The sequence below is a fragment of the Hydra vulgaris genome, chromosome 11 (assembly GCF_038396675.1).
Source record: "Hydra vulgaris chromosome 11, alternate assembly HydraT2T_AEP".
In the NCBI taxonomy this organism is placed as follows: Eukaryota; Metazoa; Cnidaria; class Hydrozoa; order Anthoathecata; family Hydridae; genus Hydra; species Hydra vulgaris.
Window position 1 is genome coordinate 29,042,501 of NC_088930.1, and position 18,778 is coordinate 29,061,278.

An 18,778-nucleotide genomic window follows, 5' to 3' on the forward strand; every position below is an offset into this window, starting at 1 on the left:
AGTTAAGCTAAATGTATAGAAAATCATGAGAAAGAAAACATTTGTAAACTATACAAAAGTTGTCTTATCGAGTTCAAGCTTTTCATGCTCTATTGCAGTTTCGTTCGGAGAACTTAACGTATCTTAATGTATGATATAAATGATATTCATATCATTCATATCATACTTTTTTTTGTCGTGTTGTTCTAGGTTACATGTACATATATGCATATATATATATATATATATATATATATATATATATATATATATGCACATATATATATATGCACATATATATATATATATATATATATTTATATATGTGCGTATAAATATATATATATATATATATATACATATATATATTTATATATATGTGTGTATAAATATGCTATAGTATATATTTATATATATATATATATTTATATATATATATATATATACGCAAACATCGTGAAATCGCGCATTTTACGAACTGTGCAATTTTTTGCGCATTTCGTGAGATGGATTTCGTGAAAAGTTTAACATTTCACTTTCTGCGCTGTTGCGCAGAGTGTGAAATGTTAAACTTTTATTAGTTTTTTTAATACAAATTCAGCGTAATAAATATTATTTAGAATGAATATATGTTTTTTTAATTAACAAACTACCTTCTCAACCCAAACCCTCAGTCGATGCGCGCACACTCACTTGCGTGTTCTACCTAAATAGTCAGCCAATTTATGTAAACACCCTGCGTGTTCTCCCTAGATAGTCAGCCGATATATGTACACTCCACTGCACAATTTCCTATTTTAGTCAAGATCGTGAAATTGCGCATTTCACGAACTGTGCAATTTTTTGCTCATTTTGTGAAATGGATAACGCTGTTGCGCAGATTATGAATTATTGAATTTTTATAAGTTTTTGTAAAATATTTAATTATACTATGTATAATATATTAATATATATTATACATAGTATAATTAAATATTAATATATATTATACATAGTATAATTAAATATTTTAAAAAAACTTATAAAAATTCAATAATTCACAATCTGCGCAACAGCGTTATCCATTTCACGAAATGAGCAAAAAATTGCACAGTTCGTGAAATGCGCACTTTCACGATCTGTGCGTATATTTATATATATATATATATATATATATATATATATATATATATATATATATATATATATATATATATATATATTTATATATATATATTTATATATATATATATATATATATATATGTATATATATATATATATATAAATTAGTACAAAACACTTATCTAACTTTTTCTTCTACTTGAAGTTTCACCATTGCTGGATCATCAGGAAGAGTTGCTGATGATCCAGCAATGGTGAAACTTTAAATAGAAGAAAAAGTTAGATAAGTGTTTTTTACTAATTTATTATTGCTCTGTTCTTTAAGAACATTGAGCACTCTATTTGTAAAATACACTAACATAATTTACATATATATATATATATATATATATATATATATATATATATATATATATATATATATATATATATATATATATATATATATATATATATATATATATGGTCTCATTTTCATTATCTTTTGAGACCCATATATATATGTATATATGGGTCTCAAAAGAAGCAAAATTTTATAAAAATTTCAAAAATTACAATTATTTAAAAAAAAAACTATTATTTAAGATTTTTTTGAAATTATAATTAAAAAAAAAAAAACTTTTTTCATTTTCAGTTTAAAAGGTCATTTTTTCTGCAATAAACTATAAAATAACAATTTTTTTTAATAATTGTTGTTTTTGAACTTTTTATAAAATTTTGCTTCTTTTGAGACCCAACATGACATACTTTTGAAAAACTTTTTTTTACATAATTTTAGGGACCCATTAAAATTTTAAAGATCTTGAGGAACCTCAAGATAATTTCCTAGAGCATTGATATTTTTCCAGAGTATTTCTGAAATGAATAGACAACTTTTGCACACCCAGGCTAAACGAATTGTAAAAAAAACAAAAATTCACTCCACCCTAATATATATATATATTATATATATATATATATATATATATATATATATATATATATATATATATATATATATATATATATATATTTTTATATATATTAGTAGAAAATCACTTAACTAAATTTTTTTCCATTTGACACTGTGTTTCATCAACAAAGATTCATCAGAAATCCAAATTCATCAACAAAGATTCATCAACAAAGATTTCTGGTGAATCTTTGTTGATGAAACACAGTGTCAAATGGAAAAAAATTTAGTTAAGTGATTTTCTACTAATATATAATTGCTCTGTTCTCTTAAGAACATTGAGCACTCTATTGTGTAGAATACTTTTTAAAGTTGTTTAAATATATATATATATATATATATATATATATATATATATATATATATATATATATATATATATATATATATACACGCTATAGCATATTTATGTGAGCATTTGCTCACTTTTTTTGCTCATTTAAATCGATACGGCTTTTTTAGAAAAAGAAGAAGAAAAGAAAGAATAATGAATGAAAAGATTGCTGACCCATCCCAAACCCTCAGTCAATTTAGCAGCACTCCACTGCAAGTCAGGCTATTTATCAGTCAATATGTGTACTGAAGCCACCTGCAGCAGATTTTTTCAGTATGGCGTCACACTGCTCACCTAAATCAGCAGTTTAAGATATATATGCATATATATATATATATATATATATATATATATATATATATATATATATATATATATATATATATATATATATATATATATATATATATATATATATATATACTCATATATATTCACCAAAGGCAAAAAATTCAAGAATGTAAGCTAAAAAATGACTAATTTTATAGTGATTCTTTATATATTTCATGTACATTGTATGTCGAGTTTTTCTAAAAGATAAATTAAACATTCAAGCGATTTCAAAAACAATCAACAAAAATTAACTTTTAGAAACCAAAGTAAAGTTCCATTTGCTCAAAACAATTTTTTAATGTTTTGATAGATGAAACAGTTATGTCGTTATCTACAGTTAACGACATAACTGTTTCATTTATCAAAACATTAAAAAATTGAACTTGGCGATAAACTTTTTTTTAAATATTACTGCATCAAAAAAGAAAACTTTTGGCCTAATCACTACTTCTTTTTTAACTGAACATTTTACTATCCAACTTGAAAATTTCTAGGCCTGATCGACATAAGTAAATATCTGAATTTTCTGATTCTGTATAAGCATAAGCATTATCGCATTTCTAGAACGAAGTCAAGATGAACTGCCTATTTGGGGTGACATTGAACACTACATGATGTTTTTTATCTTTTGTTAAGGCTAGATTAAAACTTTGTAAAGAAAAAAATACTGTTGAAGATCGAACAAGTAACTTAAAGTAGGCGTAAAACATTTTATTTTAATTCGGTCCATTTGCTTAACATGCTTACATAAAAGTTTTTCCTCCGCAAAGCGTTATTTGTTCCATGGGTTGCAATAAGGTAATAAAAATATTGAAGCTAATTAAACAATATTATTTGTTATAAATTATGATATTTTTAAAAATAGTTCAAAATGTAAGAATTACACTTAGGGTGGAATGCAAGAAATGTGCTTGAGTCAAGTTCGACTTGAACTTTACTTTGTAACTAATAGCGGCAGAGTTTTTTTTGAGGGGAAAACCCATACTCTGCCGCTATTGGTTACAATGTAAAGTTCAAGTCAAACTTGACTCAAGTTCGCTTCTTGCATTCCGCCCTTAATGTTTAATTTGAGACTAAAACTACTGAGCAAGATCTACTACTATATTTATTACAATCTACTACTATAATTTATAATTTTTACAATCTACTACTATATTTTGTACTACTATTTGGTTCAAAATCATTTGTAATTTAAGATTATTAAACTTTGCTCAATAATTTTAAATTACAAATTTTTTAAACCAAATAGAAGTAAAAAAATCAGGTAACAAAAAAAAATGTTTAAGCTATGATAAGTAAAGTATACGAGTAAAATCAGTCCGAATATTTATGAATTTTTCTGCTTCTAATTTTTTTGTCACTGTTTTGTTAGACCATGTTTTTTAATTTAAATTGTTTGCTTTTTATGTCAAATGGGCAGTCGTGGCTTTGTCCAGAGAGTAAAAAGTTGATCAATGACATAGCGTGCTGTTTCAGAAATCATAAGTTTTTTGGTGCGTTGATATTGAATAGAGCTACTCAATGCAAAGATAAAAATTATATATAAAATTTTTATATGAGTTTATATTTTATATAAGTTTTCAGTATGTAAAGAGACACCTTTAAGAAAGTAATTTTTATTAAAAATTACTTTCTAAAAGGTATCTCTATACATGCTGAAAACATTTTGGAGACACCGTATTGTTGATAAAATATTAAATAGTTTTTTTATTTTATTTAGGTGTTCCAAGAAGTCCTTGCGGTCTTATCACAGAGCACTGCGGATGAAAATTTAATTGGAAGTTCACGCCTCCGTTCTAACCGATGTCGCAAAACTTGCCCGGAGGTGGGGTTCGAAGCAAGGATCCTTTGTTTTTGACGCAAGTGTGCTACCACTACGCTACGGCTGCTCTTACGGCTTCCTTACGGCTGCTCTTTTGAATTTATTGCAAAACTATATTGAACATGTATTACAAAGGTAAAAAATTAAATGCGAAAATATACATTCTTAGTGATCGACCGAAACAGAAAAAAAGTCGAAACCGAAATAAACCGAAGTTTCGGGTCTTCTAGTTCGGTGCCGAAACCTAAACCTGCTTTTCGGCAAATGTTATGCCGAAACCGATGCCAACATTTTGGCTAGTCAAAAAAAGTTTCATCAGAAAGTTTTATTTACAAATGCAATTTTACGTTTGCTGTTTTTTTATACGTGTATTATGTTAGAATTGATTACACGTGTTTCACAAACTGAGATTTAATACATAAGTTGGCGATATAAGTTAATAGCAAAAGTAAACCACTGGGTGGGGATTTACAACACTTTCGTAAGTCCAAAATTTGCGTAAAGTTCGCGTAAGTTTTGCTTAAGTACAAAGTGATATTCACAAACCAAAAACTTAAGTTTTTACGTAAGTTATTACTTACCCAAAAAGTATAAAAAACGGTATCCACAACATTTTCCTAAATAGTGCTCAGCAAACTTTACGCAAGAAAAGTTACGTCTGCTATTTTCTGACTTAAGTTTGGCGTAACTTTAAATGGTTTGGTGTCATTAAAGCAAAACTTTTGAGAGCGAAAATTTTAAAAGCGAAGGTCGGGAAAGCGAAAAAGTTAAAAACGAATGGAATGGGTTAAGCAAGAAAAAATTTTTGGTAATATTGGTAACGTCATTTTTATTTAAATGAGTTAATATTTAAAAAGGAAGCGTAATTGAATATTTATATTAAAATTGCTAATTTTCAAAGGTTATTTATTCTACAAGACAAGTATAAAACAGAAGAGTATTTTTATAGAGTTAGACTCTAAATCTCTTTCTCTAACTTAGAGAAATCGATTAAAAGCATCAAACTCTCCAGGGGCGTTGACAAATTTAAGTAATAGCATCATTTAGGAGAGGAATAATCATTAATAAAGACTGCATTTGGATTGTCTCATCTTAAAGGTGTTACAATTAAAGTGAGTTAAGAAATGTCAATTTCAGAAATAATTTTATGAAGTTTATGTTTTATAGAAGATAGAGTAAAGCGAAATTAAATTATTTAGAATTTCGCAGTGTAAAAGTTGAGTGTTTATACCAATGATAAGAGGTGAAACTAGTTGTCATAAAATAGAACCACTGTTACTTAACTAAATTTTTTGTGTGGTTCCTCACACAAAAAATTTAGTTAAGTAACAGTGGTTCTATTTTATGTGCCATCATATTAGCCAGGTATATTTATTGGTGAGTTATCTGCAAAATGAAGTGAATTTTTAATTTTAGTGTTTAAATTAATGTTTTTATCAGACGTTTTAGAGAAATTAATAATAGCTCAGAGCCTGTGTCAAAAAGGCTAATACTAATGTTCTTTTGTATGTTGTATTTATAAAGCTTTTTTTTTTACTTATAGAGACTAATATTGTGACCGTTTTTGTGGCATTACCTTGATCAATGTTGTTACACTTGCAATATGTTGCTGCACCTTTTAGGTATTTTATTTGGCTACTTTTGTTTTATGATATTGTTTTGATTTGGTTTGTTCCTTAAACCTAAAATTTTCAGCAACATTTTTGTTTCAAAATTTTATAAAATTCATTTTACAAGAGGTAGTGTTAGATTATTTTATTTTTGACTAGTTTCTTCTTATTTTGTATTGTGGTTTTTTTTTTTATTGTTTAGAACACTTTAAGGATATGATTTAATTAACTACTATGTGGATTCTTCTAGATTGACGCGTAAAAGATTTTTTGAAGGCGGTTCTGCATTATCTTTTTATTGTAGTTTAACACCAATAATTTAAAAATTATTTTGCATAATGTTTTTTAGATCGTTGGCATATAAAATTGAAAATTCAGTCATTAATTGTGGAAGAGGTTCTGCTTAAATAAAAAAGCTTATAAAGTGTGCTTGGCTATTTAGTTTAACTAGTTTCAATGGTGATGATTTATTGGTGAGAAACTTATTTACTTTTTATGTTTTAACTAAATGGTTTGTTATTGTTAATTATTATGTTATGAATTATTTGTGAGGTAATTATATTAAAGTTTTTGTTTGCATTACTTAGCACAAATATTTGATTATTTTTTCTACAGATTGGTTGGTAATAGCCTTTATTATTTTATTTGTTTGATGTTCAGTAAACTGTTACATAGTTTTTAAACTAGATTAGCAATAAATAGTTTTTAATACATAAATTACTGCTGGTTTTAAAACATAAATTACTGCTGGTTATTACCGCTGAAATTACCGCTGGTTATAGATGAATTTAATTTTAGTTTACTTCTTTGGGAATTTCATTTATGTTTATTTTATTGGTAATTATTTTATTACTAAAAAAAAAAATTTTGTTAGAAAAAAAAGTGTAACATGTATAACATCCCAGCTAATACAATACATTGGGCCAACATTAGAAGTATTTTTTTTTTTTTACATCTTTGCTTCCAACAAGGCTGCAAGCAACCGCTTTTAAAATTGGAAGTTACTGGAAGAGAAAAGATGAAGTTTGTATAGCAAGATAACAATTAACAGATGACTTAAGAGGTTGCAAATTATATAAATCAGGAAAAAAAGATGAGGGAAGTAAATTTCAAAGGACTGATGTTAGAGGAAAAAAACTAGATAAATAAGAATTTTTGGAGCACTTAGGAACAGTCATAGTAAAAGGATGCAAATTAATTGAATGACGAGCGAGAGCTTTAGCTCTCGCTTCCCGCTGCAACTTACAGCTCTTGCAACTCCCGATGCTCTCCCTTCCCCAGCTCTCGCTTCCCACTCTCGCTTCTCCCCGCACTCACCAGCTCTTGCTTCCCGCTGCAACTTACAGCTCTCGCAACTCCCGAGCAACTTACAGCTCTCGCAAAAGTACTTTTTTTTTTCTCAAAAGTTTAATTATTATTGTAACTAAAATAAAAAAAACAAAAAATTTAATTCATTGGATAATAAACAGGCATGGTTTTTGCAAAGTTAAAAGAATTTTTCACGGCACAATAAATGACTCTTGTTATGTGTATATTATTGTAACATTAAAGTTACAATAATATGCTAGTAACAAGTATACAACTAAATTTTGTATTTAATAAGCAAACTTTATATAAGTAAACAGATAGCTTGTGCAAAAACTAAAAGCTCTCGTAAAAAGCAGTTTAGAAGAGCAGCTCGTATGGCTCGCCATGTTGGTTTTAGCAGAGCTTTTCTCCGCTCTAGCGCTCATTTACTCCCGCTGAGGCCTGTTATAGTATTTATAAAAGTAGGATCGGTTCCCCAAAAGCATTGTATTTTCTATGTTCCCAAAATTAAAATATTTTTCTTAAATCAGAATATCATTATTTGATATTAGTATAAGTATGTAAAAATTTAAGCTTTCAGCGTTTCTGGAAGTTTCTTCACTTGAACATTAGAATTTCATAGGTCCGCCCCATTTAAATGTCTTTTCTGAAAATGTGCCGCGTGCAGGATTTTAATTTTTGCAGTTTTGTGTAACCTAAAGGTTTCTTAAATAGAATTTATAAAATTATTTGAGGTGTTCCAAAATCAAATCCTAAAAGGTCAATTTCTGACCTGTGCTTATTTAACAATCAATTTCTTTTCAGTAACTGGGTTAAAAGCTTTTTAAAACATTTAAAAAATATGAATAATGTATCCATATAAATTTAATAATATATCATAAGTTGACAATATATTCAAAGGCTGAATATTTGCGCAATTGTTATAAGCAAAAGGTTTTTGCACACCACCAATTAGGCATTTATATTTCAAGAGTTGTTTATTGTAAACACTTTTACTTTTTTCAATGTTCTATTTATTTTTTGTATAAAGCTAATTTAAAGAAAGGTTGAAAAGTTTTAAAGCTTTAATTCAATATAATAAGTTGTGACACTTCCATTCTCAACAAGAATAATTTATTAAACCTCGTATAAATTAAAAATATCAAATAGTTTCTTAACCTCTTTTTCTTACCTAAGAATTGGCTTAAATGTAGAAATAAACACAGACCAATAATGACAGTGCAGCTTTAGCTCATTCACCTAATTAAAAGACTCAAAGAACCATATTGCATATTCAAAGTGCATTATAACTGAGTATAAGAAATCTCAAAATAAAACGCAAAATAAAGCAGATTTAGTTAAGAACACTAAATCTATCAACATTTGTCCAAAAACTCCCCTTAAAAAAAACATAGAACTTCAAAAACATACATCTACAATATATTTGTAAAAAATCAACAAAGAACAATATGTAACCCAACCAATCTGCAAATATATCAAAAAGCAAGAGAAAGTATTAACTTAAGGACTAAAATAATCAGTACATTAGATTAGTTTAAAAATAATTTTACAAAAGGAACATTAATTCTTATAATAGATCATAAGCATAAGCATAAGTGATCAACTTGATAAACATAAACTGATAAAAGTTTACCTTAATTTACATAAATAGTAATATTTGTAGATATTATTATCTACTAGATAAGAATTTATATTAAAAAATAACCTTTATATGTCTCTTTTTTAAATATGTTGTATTGATATATTGCCTTGGCTTTTAGTTTATGACTCAAAATTTAAACATCAATTCTTGAGGTTTAACTATTTTATCATTTCTAAAAGTCTCACCATACCTAATCAAAATAAAAGCACATTATTAATTTGCATCTTTTTAATTTTATAAATAATTTTTATTTAAACAAAGAAACAACCTTTTGCTTGAAATGTAATGTATAAATATCAAAAAAGAAATTAAAATGAAATAATACAAATAAGAAATTATGCAAGTCTATTTTTTATCAGATAACTTGTAGTGCAAAAAAAAATTTTATGGAAGATTTTAAACCTTTTTGGGTATAAAATCTTCCAAGGAGAGCAACCATAGTACGGATATATCATATAGTTTTGTAGTATGCCAATAACTTATAAATAAGTTTAGTTAACTTAATAACTAATTATTGTCATACTTCAAAACTATATGATGTATCCATACTTTATTAATTTATGGTTGTATCTATACTATACTTTACAAAAATATATACTATAGCATTATTGAAGTATGTTTTAACTTGCATAGCTAGCATAAAGAGAGAGAGAAAGTCTTTTTCTCTCAATCTCTCTGTGTGAGAGAGAGAAAATATGTGTGCTAATATTGATAAATATTCACAAAAATATGTAAATAGTTCATTAGTTTTTCAAGTTGTAATTTTTCTTATTTATAAATGGGAACAAAGCTATTTCAAAATACAAAATGCTAAAATTATCTCTGAGTAATCAGGCTATTGAAGTAAAAAAGTATTATAACCTAAATATTAAACTTACTTTGAATAATGATGCTATGTTTTTTAGTGATTTCAATTATTCAAAGGTATTAACAATATTAAGATTGTTTTGAATAATAATGCTCTGTTTTTAATTATTTCAATTATCAGGAGATATTATTAATATCTATGGATAATTTAAATTATTAAAAAAAAGAGCATTGTTTTTCAAAGCCTAATTTATTGGTAAATAATATTGTTATTTGCAAATAATAAACATGTTCTGTAAAAGTTTAAACTGTTTTTGTAGATCTTTTATTTTGTATTTCTATATGAAATCCAGGTCCGGTCTTAGGCCGATTTGACCGATTGCTCCAAATAGGGCCCCGCGCATGGTAGGGGCCCCGCAATTTATAGCATATCATTATAAATGGCAGTAATTTTTTTTTATAAATTTCTATCAATCTTAATATAATTCGTACAGTTAACGTTGAACGTTTAATGCGCATGGTAACGTCTATTGTTATTTTTAGTTTATCTTAGTTATTGCGGTATATGGTATAAAATATATTAGTTTCCAATCTACTTTCAAAAGTTCCAGAAGTACTTATTTCCGAAAATTCACGAGGCAAGCAATGAACATGGCGGCAGCTTTTATATTGTTAAAGATTAAGCTGTATTTACTTTTGAAATGTTTGTAATATATTTTTTGTTTGTTTATGCTATAATTATTTTTCATTTTGTTTACTATTAGTTTTATTTACTTTTGTTTAACGCAAACTTTTCTCGCTTTTCAGTAAATATTTTATATTTAAGACAATATAAATTTTATTGGATAATTTTAAGAGTACTTTTTTTCAAGTCTAATAAATAATCTTAATATTAAATGTTTGTTTATTTATATTAAGATATTTGCAGTAATCAATTGCTTACATTTTTATTTATGTTTTAATTTGTTGAGTTGTTTAGATACTTAAGATTTATTTTTATTTATGTTTTAATTTGTTGAGTTGTTTAGATACTTAAGATTTATTTATCTAGACTAGATACTATATTATAGTATCTAGAATCACATAGTCTATATAGTTCAATACTTCAGTAAACATTATATTAACTAAAAACAAAAGAACTTTTAAGTTTGTTTTCATGCTTCAAATAAAAAAAGCTATTTTTGTTTTAATCTTACTATAATTCTAATGGATTTATTTATTTATTATCTCTTTATCAATATGTTTTATTATATTTTATCTCTATATTGTTTTAGCTAATTGAAGGGAAAATGTTTATATTAGTTTTGTTAATTTTACTTTTAATTTTGTAAGGGGGATTTTTTATTTAATTTAGTTTAATTAAACTATTCTATTTTATTGTGCAATTTAGTAGTAAAAAAAAGAGATAAGTTTTTAGTTTTGAAGAACACAAGCCAAAATATGAGTAAAAGACAAAGGGACGTCGGTAGAAAATATATCTAAGTGGTAACATGAAGAGAACCTTAGCTAAGGTAAAGAAAACTGAAGCAGAAAAAGAAAAAGGTGCGTTAGATAAATATTTGAGTAAATCAGTAGATCTGTTTGAAACTGAAAAATCAGACAAACAAGTCGAGTCAGACGACATTGAATATATATATTATAAATATATCTGTTAACACACACAAGGATAATGAGGATATTTCAGAATCAAGAGAAGAAAATTCAAACCCAGCACTATGTGATATTTTAAAGATAAAAGATGACCCTGCTACATGGCCAAATAAAATAAATCAAAATGTCAGAGATTATTTAGTGAACAAAGGACCCCCTAAGATCACTGTAGAAAATTTTCCGGAAAAATGAAAAAGGGTTACATTTTTCGAAATTTCATTGTAAAAGAAAATTAAAAAATGGGGAAGTTATAGAACGACCATGGCTAATATATTCTGAATCATTTGATAAAGTTTACTGTTACTATTGCAAACTTTTTGACACAAATTCTGATTCTGCAGTTGCTACTTCTGGATTTGACAGCTGGTCAAATATTCATACAAGATTAGAGGATCATGAAAAATCAAAAAAACATTTGCAATGTACACTTAATTGCTTTGAACTGCAGCAAAGGTTATCTACTGGATTAACTGTTGATACATTAAATGAAAAATTAATAAGACAGGAAACAAAACGCTGGAATCAAGTCTTTGAGCGACTTATTGCTTCTGTACAGTTTTTGGCAGAAAGGAACTTGGCATTTCGTGGGTCTGAAGAACAAATTGGAAATCCACATAATGGCAATTTTCTAGGCGTCATTGAATTGCTAGGAAAATTTGATCCAGTTATGCAAGATCATATACAGAAAATTATTAACAAAGACATTCATGATCATTATTTAGGCAAGACCATACAAGATGAAATTATTGATACTATAGGCCAAGCTGTTCTACAGGAAATTATTGCTAGAATTAAGTCGGCAAAGTATTTTGCAGTGATTCTTGACTGCACTCCTGATATCAGCCATCAGGAACAGATGTCAATGGTGCTAAGATATGTCGCTGATGGCACACACTCAGATGTCCCAGCAGGAATTTATGAACATTTTATAAAGTTTATTATAGTTGAGAGCAGCACTGGTGAAAATTTATTTAACACTCTTGTGAAAGAAATTGAAATGCTAGGACTAGATGTTGAAAACATCAGAGGACAAGGGTATGACAATGGAGCTAATATGAAAGGGCGCAATTCTGGAGTGCAAGCACGACTTTTGGAAAGAAATTCACGAGCTTTCTATACTCCTTGTGTGTGCCATAATTATAATATATGGCTAAAACGTGTTCAGATGCCATGACATTTTTTGGAACCCTGCAGCGTATTTACACCCTTTTTGCTTCATCTACAAAAAGATGGACTGTTTTTAAAAAGCATGTGAAATGCCTGTCTGTTAAACAATTATCAGAAACAAGATGGGAATGTAGAATGGAAAGTGTTAAAGCTGTACGATTTCAAGCCGCAGAAGTGTGTGATGCTTTAGAAGAACTAGCAAAAAGCACAAATGATGCTCAAGGGAAAAGTGAGGCTGAATCATTAGTAAGCCAAATGATAAATTTTAGGTTTCTGGTTGCACTCTTTATTGTTTCAAGTAAATTTTACTAGCAAGGAACTTCAAAGCAATACCATAGACATTGCCGCGGGGCTGACATCTTTTGAAAAATTGTTTGATTGGTTGAAGACATACCGAGAGACAGGCTTTGTAGCAGCATTGATTGATGCCAAAGAGCTTGCAAATGAGTTAGAAGTTGAACCCATATTTCAACAGAAGCGCTGTTACAAGAAAAAGAAAATGTTTCTTTATGAATCTTCTGACGAACCAATTTTAGACCCCAAGACAGAATTCCGGGTAAATTTTTTCAATCAAGTTGTAGACAAAGCATTGTAATCTCTTCAACCACGGTTTATGCAGCTGAAAGAACACCATAAATTTTTTGGATTTCTATATAATTTTCAAAATATGTCTAAAGAAAACATTCAGCCGACCTAGAAATTGCTTTGACAGACATTACAAAAGATATAGAAGGGTTCATGCTTTCCGAAGAAATGGAGGCAATTAAGCCAATACTGCCAGTTCAACAACAAAAACCCAAAGAACTCTTTAAATATTTGGCTTGTAATGATAGGTCGACTGCATTTCCAAATTTGTTCATAGCCCTAAAAATACTGATGACAATTCCAGTTACAGTCGCTTCCGGTGAAAGAAGTTTTTCAAAACTAAAATTAATTAAAACCTACCTTAGGTCAGTAATTAACCAAGAACGACTAAACAATTTGGCACTAATATCAATTGAATTTTCTATAAGTAGAGAAATTAATTATGAAAAAATTCTAAAAGATTTCGCAAGCAAAAAAGCAAGAAAGGTCCACTTTGATTTATAGATTATTTGTTTATTATGACAATAACAAGAACTGTTTTGTTTAAGTTCATTGTAATATTTTTATTATTGTTTATTGATTCATTTGTGGAGTTATGTTTTTTTGTATAATAAATGTGTTTCAATAATTTTATTAATAGTAGTTATTGTAAAAAAAAAAATCAGGTGGGCCCCGCAAGCATTCGTTAAATTGGGCCCCGCAATTCGTAAGGCCGGCCCTGATGAAATCTCATTGTTGTAGTTTGTTTTTGCAATGAGCAGAAATTCCATAAAAAAATCCTTGCTCCACCAGTTAGTCCAAATGGAGTTATAGTGCTTTTCACAATTCATTTGAATTATTATCTGTTGCTGTTGAAAATAGTATTAAAATTCTTAAGATGACATCATATTGTTTACACTAGTTGTAACTATTAGATTGTACTGTATTTGGTGTCTTGAAAACCTACTATAATACTTATACTAAAAAAAAACAACTGATGAACTCCAAGGGTTATTATTGTTCTACATGTAACAAGGAATATACCCATATCAAAACTTTTATTATTTGTCTTCAGGATATTGAATAATGAAGCGTCAAAGTTAAGTACGCCATCATCGGCGTCTTTCCCCTAATTGATATGAGCTCAACATTGTATAATAGAACACGAACGTTTTATATTACATAATTATCTATATTTTAGACATTTACTCTCAAACATGAGTTTTTATATGAGCAGTACACAAATCGGAAGAATCAGGTGATCAAATATAATGATCAACTCTTAATAACAAATTTTTAACTGGCTAAAAATAAGAAGAACAGAATGCTTCCTACAGTTCAGCAAATCCTCACCAAAAGTTACTAACTCAATCATTTATAACCAACGTCATAGTAAATTGTGGTTTGGCAATTTCATTAACGGAAAACAATGATTTCCGAAAGTTTTTGAAAGATATTGATCCATAATTCACACCACCATGCAGACAAACAATTTCATATGGAATTTTACCAAATATGCAACAAGCTAAGCTAACAAAATTGCATCAGTTTTTAGCTGAATCGTCTTATCTTTCACTAACAACTGATATATGGACTGAGCACACTCAATTCATGCAGTCACTCTCCATGTTTTTATAAATGATAAACCACAATCTCATCTTCTTGGGTTTTGCTTTTTCCAAGGATCTCATACTAGGAGAAATATAGCAGATGAGTTAGAGACAATAATTGCAGAAAATAATATTGCCAATAAATTGCGTCCAACATGAAAAAAGATATGAATGTATTGTTTGATGATGGTTTTACAACTGCAAAACGGATACCTTGTTTTGCTCATTCTCTGTAATTAGTAGTTTGTGACGGATTAAAGTTTCTTACAAATTTCAAGCGTGCTCTTTTAAAATGTTCTAAACTTCAAAATCTATTACACCAAAGCTCTGTATTTTGTAGTGCCTATGAATCTGCGATGGGAAAAGGACATTGTGTTCCCTCTTAAAACAAAACTTGTTGGGACAGTACATTTAGACAGTTAAAGGTAATTGTTTCACTAGATCAAACTAAGTTAGGCACTGTTTTGCGTGATTCAAACCAAGAAAATTTATTATTATTAGTCAAAGAGTTAAACCAGCTGCAAGAATTGGTGCATATATTAGAATCCTCTGCTGAAGCAACAGATCTTGTTTAAGGTGATAAGGTAATTACAATCAGTTGTGTTGTTCCAGTTGCTCTGTCACTATCTAATATTTTAGAAAGAATATTAGGAAAAGCCAAATTTTTCTCATTAACGATTAAAACTCTGTTGCAAGGACTACAAAACCGTTTCCATAGTATATTTTTGTTTCTTAAAATTAACCGTCCAAAGGGTATTCCACTTTATTTAAAAATTCATGATCTTAACATTGACGATACTTTTCAACCCGACTTAGCAGCTCACAAACTATCTTGAACTAATAAATTCACCAGATTTTAATCAAAAAGAGTTCTCGTTAGAAAAACTGTGGACAATGGAAAAGTATTCGAAAATCAGAATTATGTTTGACAAGTTTTTCTGTATCCCAGCTACGTCAGCTCCTGTTGAACGTATTTTTTCTCAGAGTAGATTAATAATGCGCTCTCATAGAGCTCGTATGTCTGATTCTTTGCTTGAAACTTTAATGTTTCTTAAATGCAATAAAGACTTGTAGGCCATAACTGCAATAAAGACTTGTAGGCCATGTAGTTCATGTGACAACTTATAATTAATGCTAAAAAATAATATTAACATATTATATTTTTAAATCCTAACGTATTTTTGTTTTTGGCTTTAATATATATGCCCCTATAACATTTTAAAGTTACGTTACGTATTAATCGGTTACAATTGGTAAGGAGATTAGGAGAGACCGGGGCTAATTGGCTCAATTTTTACTTCATGAGCTCTGTTGCCCTAACAGTACATTTTGTTAAAAAAATTAAAGTGTAGTCTTAAAGAGTATGGATTAGGGTAACTTATAAAATTTGCATTCATTTACAAAAATTCTTTGGGCCTTTCCGAGCCCTCAAAAAAAAAAAAAAATTTGTGCTAACTTACCCCACCACGGGGTAAGTTGGCGAAAACAATAAAAATGATTATTAATGCACCATTAAGTGCAAAATTGATAGAATTTTTTTTACTATTAATTCTTGCAACAGTTTTATCCCAAAATTTAATATTACTTTTAGTTGGTTTAACAATATTGAAAAAACATAAGTTTTTTCAAAATTGTTAAAAATTAAAAAAAAAAAAAAATAATAATTTTATAAAAATATTTATTTTTTTCCATAGTAAATGCTATGAGTACTTACCCCGTGAAAAATTTGTCAACTTACCCCGAAAGCTTTTTTTTTAATAAACAGTCTATAGATCCTGAAAAACGGCAGCTTTGAAAAAAAAGTCTGACTGGATATAGTAAACCAATTGTGACTGGAGCTTTTACAATAATTTTTTTTTCATCCGACCAACTATTTTCTTGGTAAAGTAAAAAGGAAGCGATGTTCTAAAAGTTACGTTTTTATCCAAAAAACGCATAAATCTCAATATCTCCCATGCGCATGCGCGAGTCCTGACAATACTACAGCGAATGATGAAATGGTCAATAAGGACGTTTCTGTGTAATTTTTGTCATTTTCTGATGAAAGACTCTAAAGATAAACGCAGTTCGTCAACTTACCCCTGCGGCCAACTAACCCCGGTCTCCCCTACATTATTTATTTTCTAATTAAATATTAAGTAAATAAACTTGATAATGCAGTATAATAGCTTGTTTATTATTGCCGTATTGCTAAATACTATCTTTTATTTTATTTTTTTCTTAAAATAACTTCGTCTCAATTGAGTACTTTGTCACGAAAAAACAATTCGCAACGTTACGTCTCAATTGTTTTTTTTTAACTTTATAAAATGTAACCAATTGAGACGTAACGTAACGTAACTCAATCTAGATTTAAGACGTAACTAATTATGTTTGAGATGTATTTTATAAAATACATCTCAAACATAGATTTTTTTAATGTTACGTTACGTCTCAATTAGTTACACTTTAAATATTATTGTTAATAAAACAATTTTGTTAAATACCATAACTCATGAGTTACGGTATTAAACAATGCGCTGTCGAGACATTTGTAACTAAAAAAATTTTTTTTAACTGCTTATTGTTATCGTTTATTTTAATTGTAAAATAGATTCGTCATCGATTCAATTATTTTATTTTAACTTATAAAAGTGCAGCTTTTAAAAAATATAGACTGAAACGTAACTTGACGTTAAAAAAATCTATATTTGAGACGTATTTTAACTACATCTCATATCTAGATTTTGTGACGTTACGTTATTTTTTTAGGTCATTAATACATGCGTAATACTTCACGAGTTTTTATAAACCCACAAGCAAAAATGTATATAAAATTTCAAGATTTCTTATGATCCTAGTCAAAGTTTAAGCAAACAAATCAAGTCAAGTATATATTTGAACATTCTGTGCAATATCTGTTTAGACTCTCTGACTTGACTTTTCACTACCTTCTCTCTATATACGTAGCTCTCTCTATGCAGTAGTCTCTCTATATGAAAGAATATATGTACAAAAAAATATATATATATAAAAAAAAATATATATATATATGAAAATATAAATATATATATATAAATAAATATGTATATATAAATATATATTTATTTATATATATATATATTTTTATATTAATACATGCGTAATACTTCACACAGTGTTTCTCCATCAGTCGGTTCATCAGGATTCTTCCTGATGAACCTACTGATGGAGAAACACTGTGAAGAAGAAAGAAAATATTAGATAAGTGTTTTTACTAATTTATATAAATATATATATATATAAATATATATAAATGTATATATATATATATATATATATATATATATATATATATATATATACAACCCTTAGATGTTGTCCGAAAGTTTTTTCGATATTTTGTTGACAAAAAGTAAAAATTAAAATGCAAGACCGGAATTTTTTTTTTTTTAATAATGATAGACTGCCTGCCCCAACCAAACCCTTAGTCGATGTAGCAGCACTCCCTTGCGGGTCAGGCTATTTGTCAGTCGATATAGCAGCACTCCCTTGCGAGTCAGGCTATTTGTCAGTCGATGTAGCAGCACTCCCTTGCGAGTCAGGCTATTTGTCAGTCGATGTAGCAGCACTCCCTTGCGAGTCAGGCTATAAGATAGTCGATGTAGCAACACTCCGCGCATGATTTACAGTAAAAAAAATAAAAATAAAAACATTTTATTAAAAAAAATAAAAATAAAAACATTTTATTAAAAAAAATAAAAAAAAACATTGTTTATATTGTTAAAAACATTCACAATGTTTTTAAAACATTCTGGTCAATTACATTTGCGTTTTTGTGGTTTTTTTAAAAAACGATTAATTTGTAATTAAATTAATGGTTTTTACTTTCGTCCAACACGGAAATGTTGGACGAAAGGTAAAAGTAATTAAAAGTGA

General features: G+C 28.0%; 1 long non-coding RNA gene across 9 annotated transcripts in view; it reads left to right on the forward strand.

The window, feature by feature from the left end:
- LOC136087567 (uncharacterized) overlaps nucleotides 1–18,778 on the forward strand; it is a 32,562-nt gene that overhangs the window by 4,877 nt on the left and 8,907 nt on the right. For 7 of the 9 annotated variants that reach the window (XR_010641882.1, XR_010641885.1, XR_010641879.1 and 4 more), the window contains 4 exons: nucleotides 2,497–4,194; nucleotides 4,422–4,658; nucleotides 6,067–6,145; nucleotides 6,483–6,606. This is a non-coding gene — a long non-coding RNA (uncharacterized LOC136087567). Of the gene's footprint in view, nucleotides 1–2,496; nucleotides 4,195–4,421; nucleotides 4,659–6,066; nucleotides 6,146–6,482; nucleotides 6,607–10,433; nucleotides 10,746–18,778 lie in introns of those variants that run through there. The other 2 variants (XR_010641881.1, XR_010641887.1) reach the window with 2 other exon arrangements.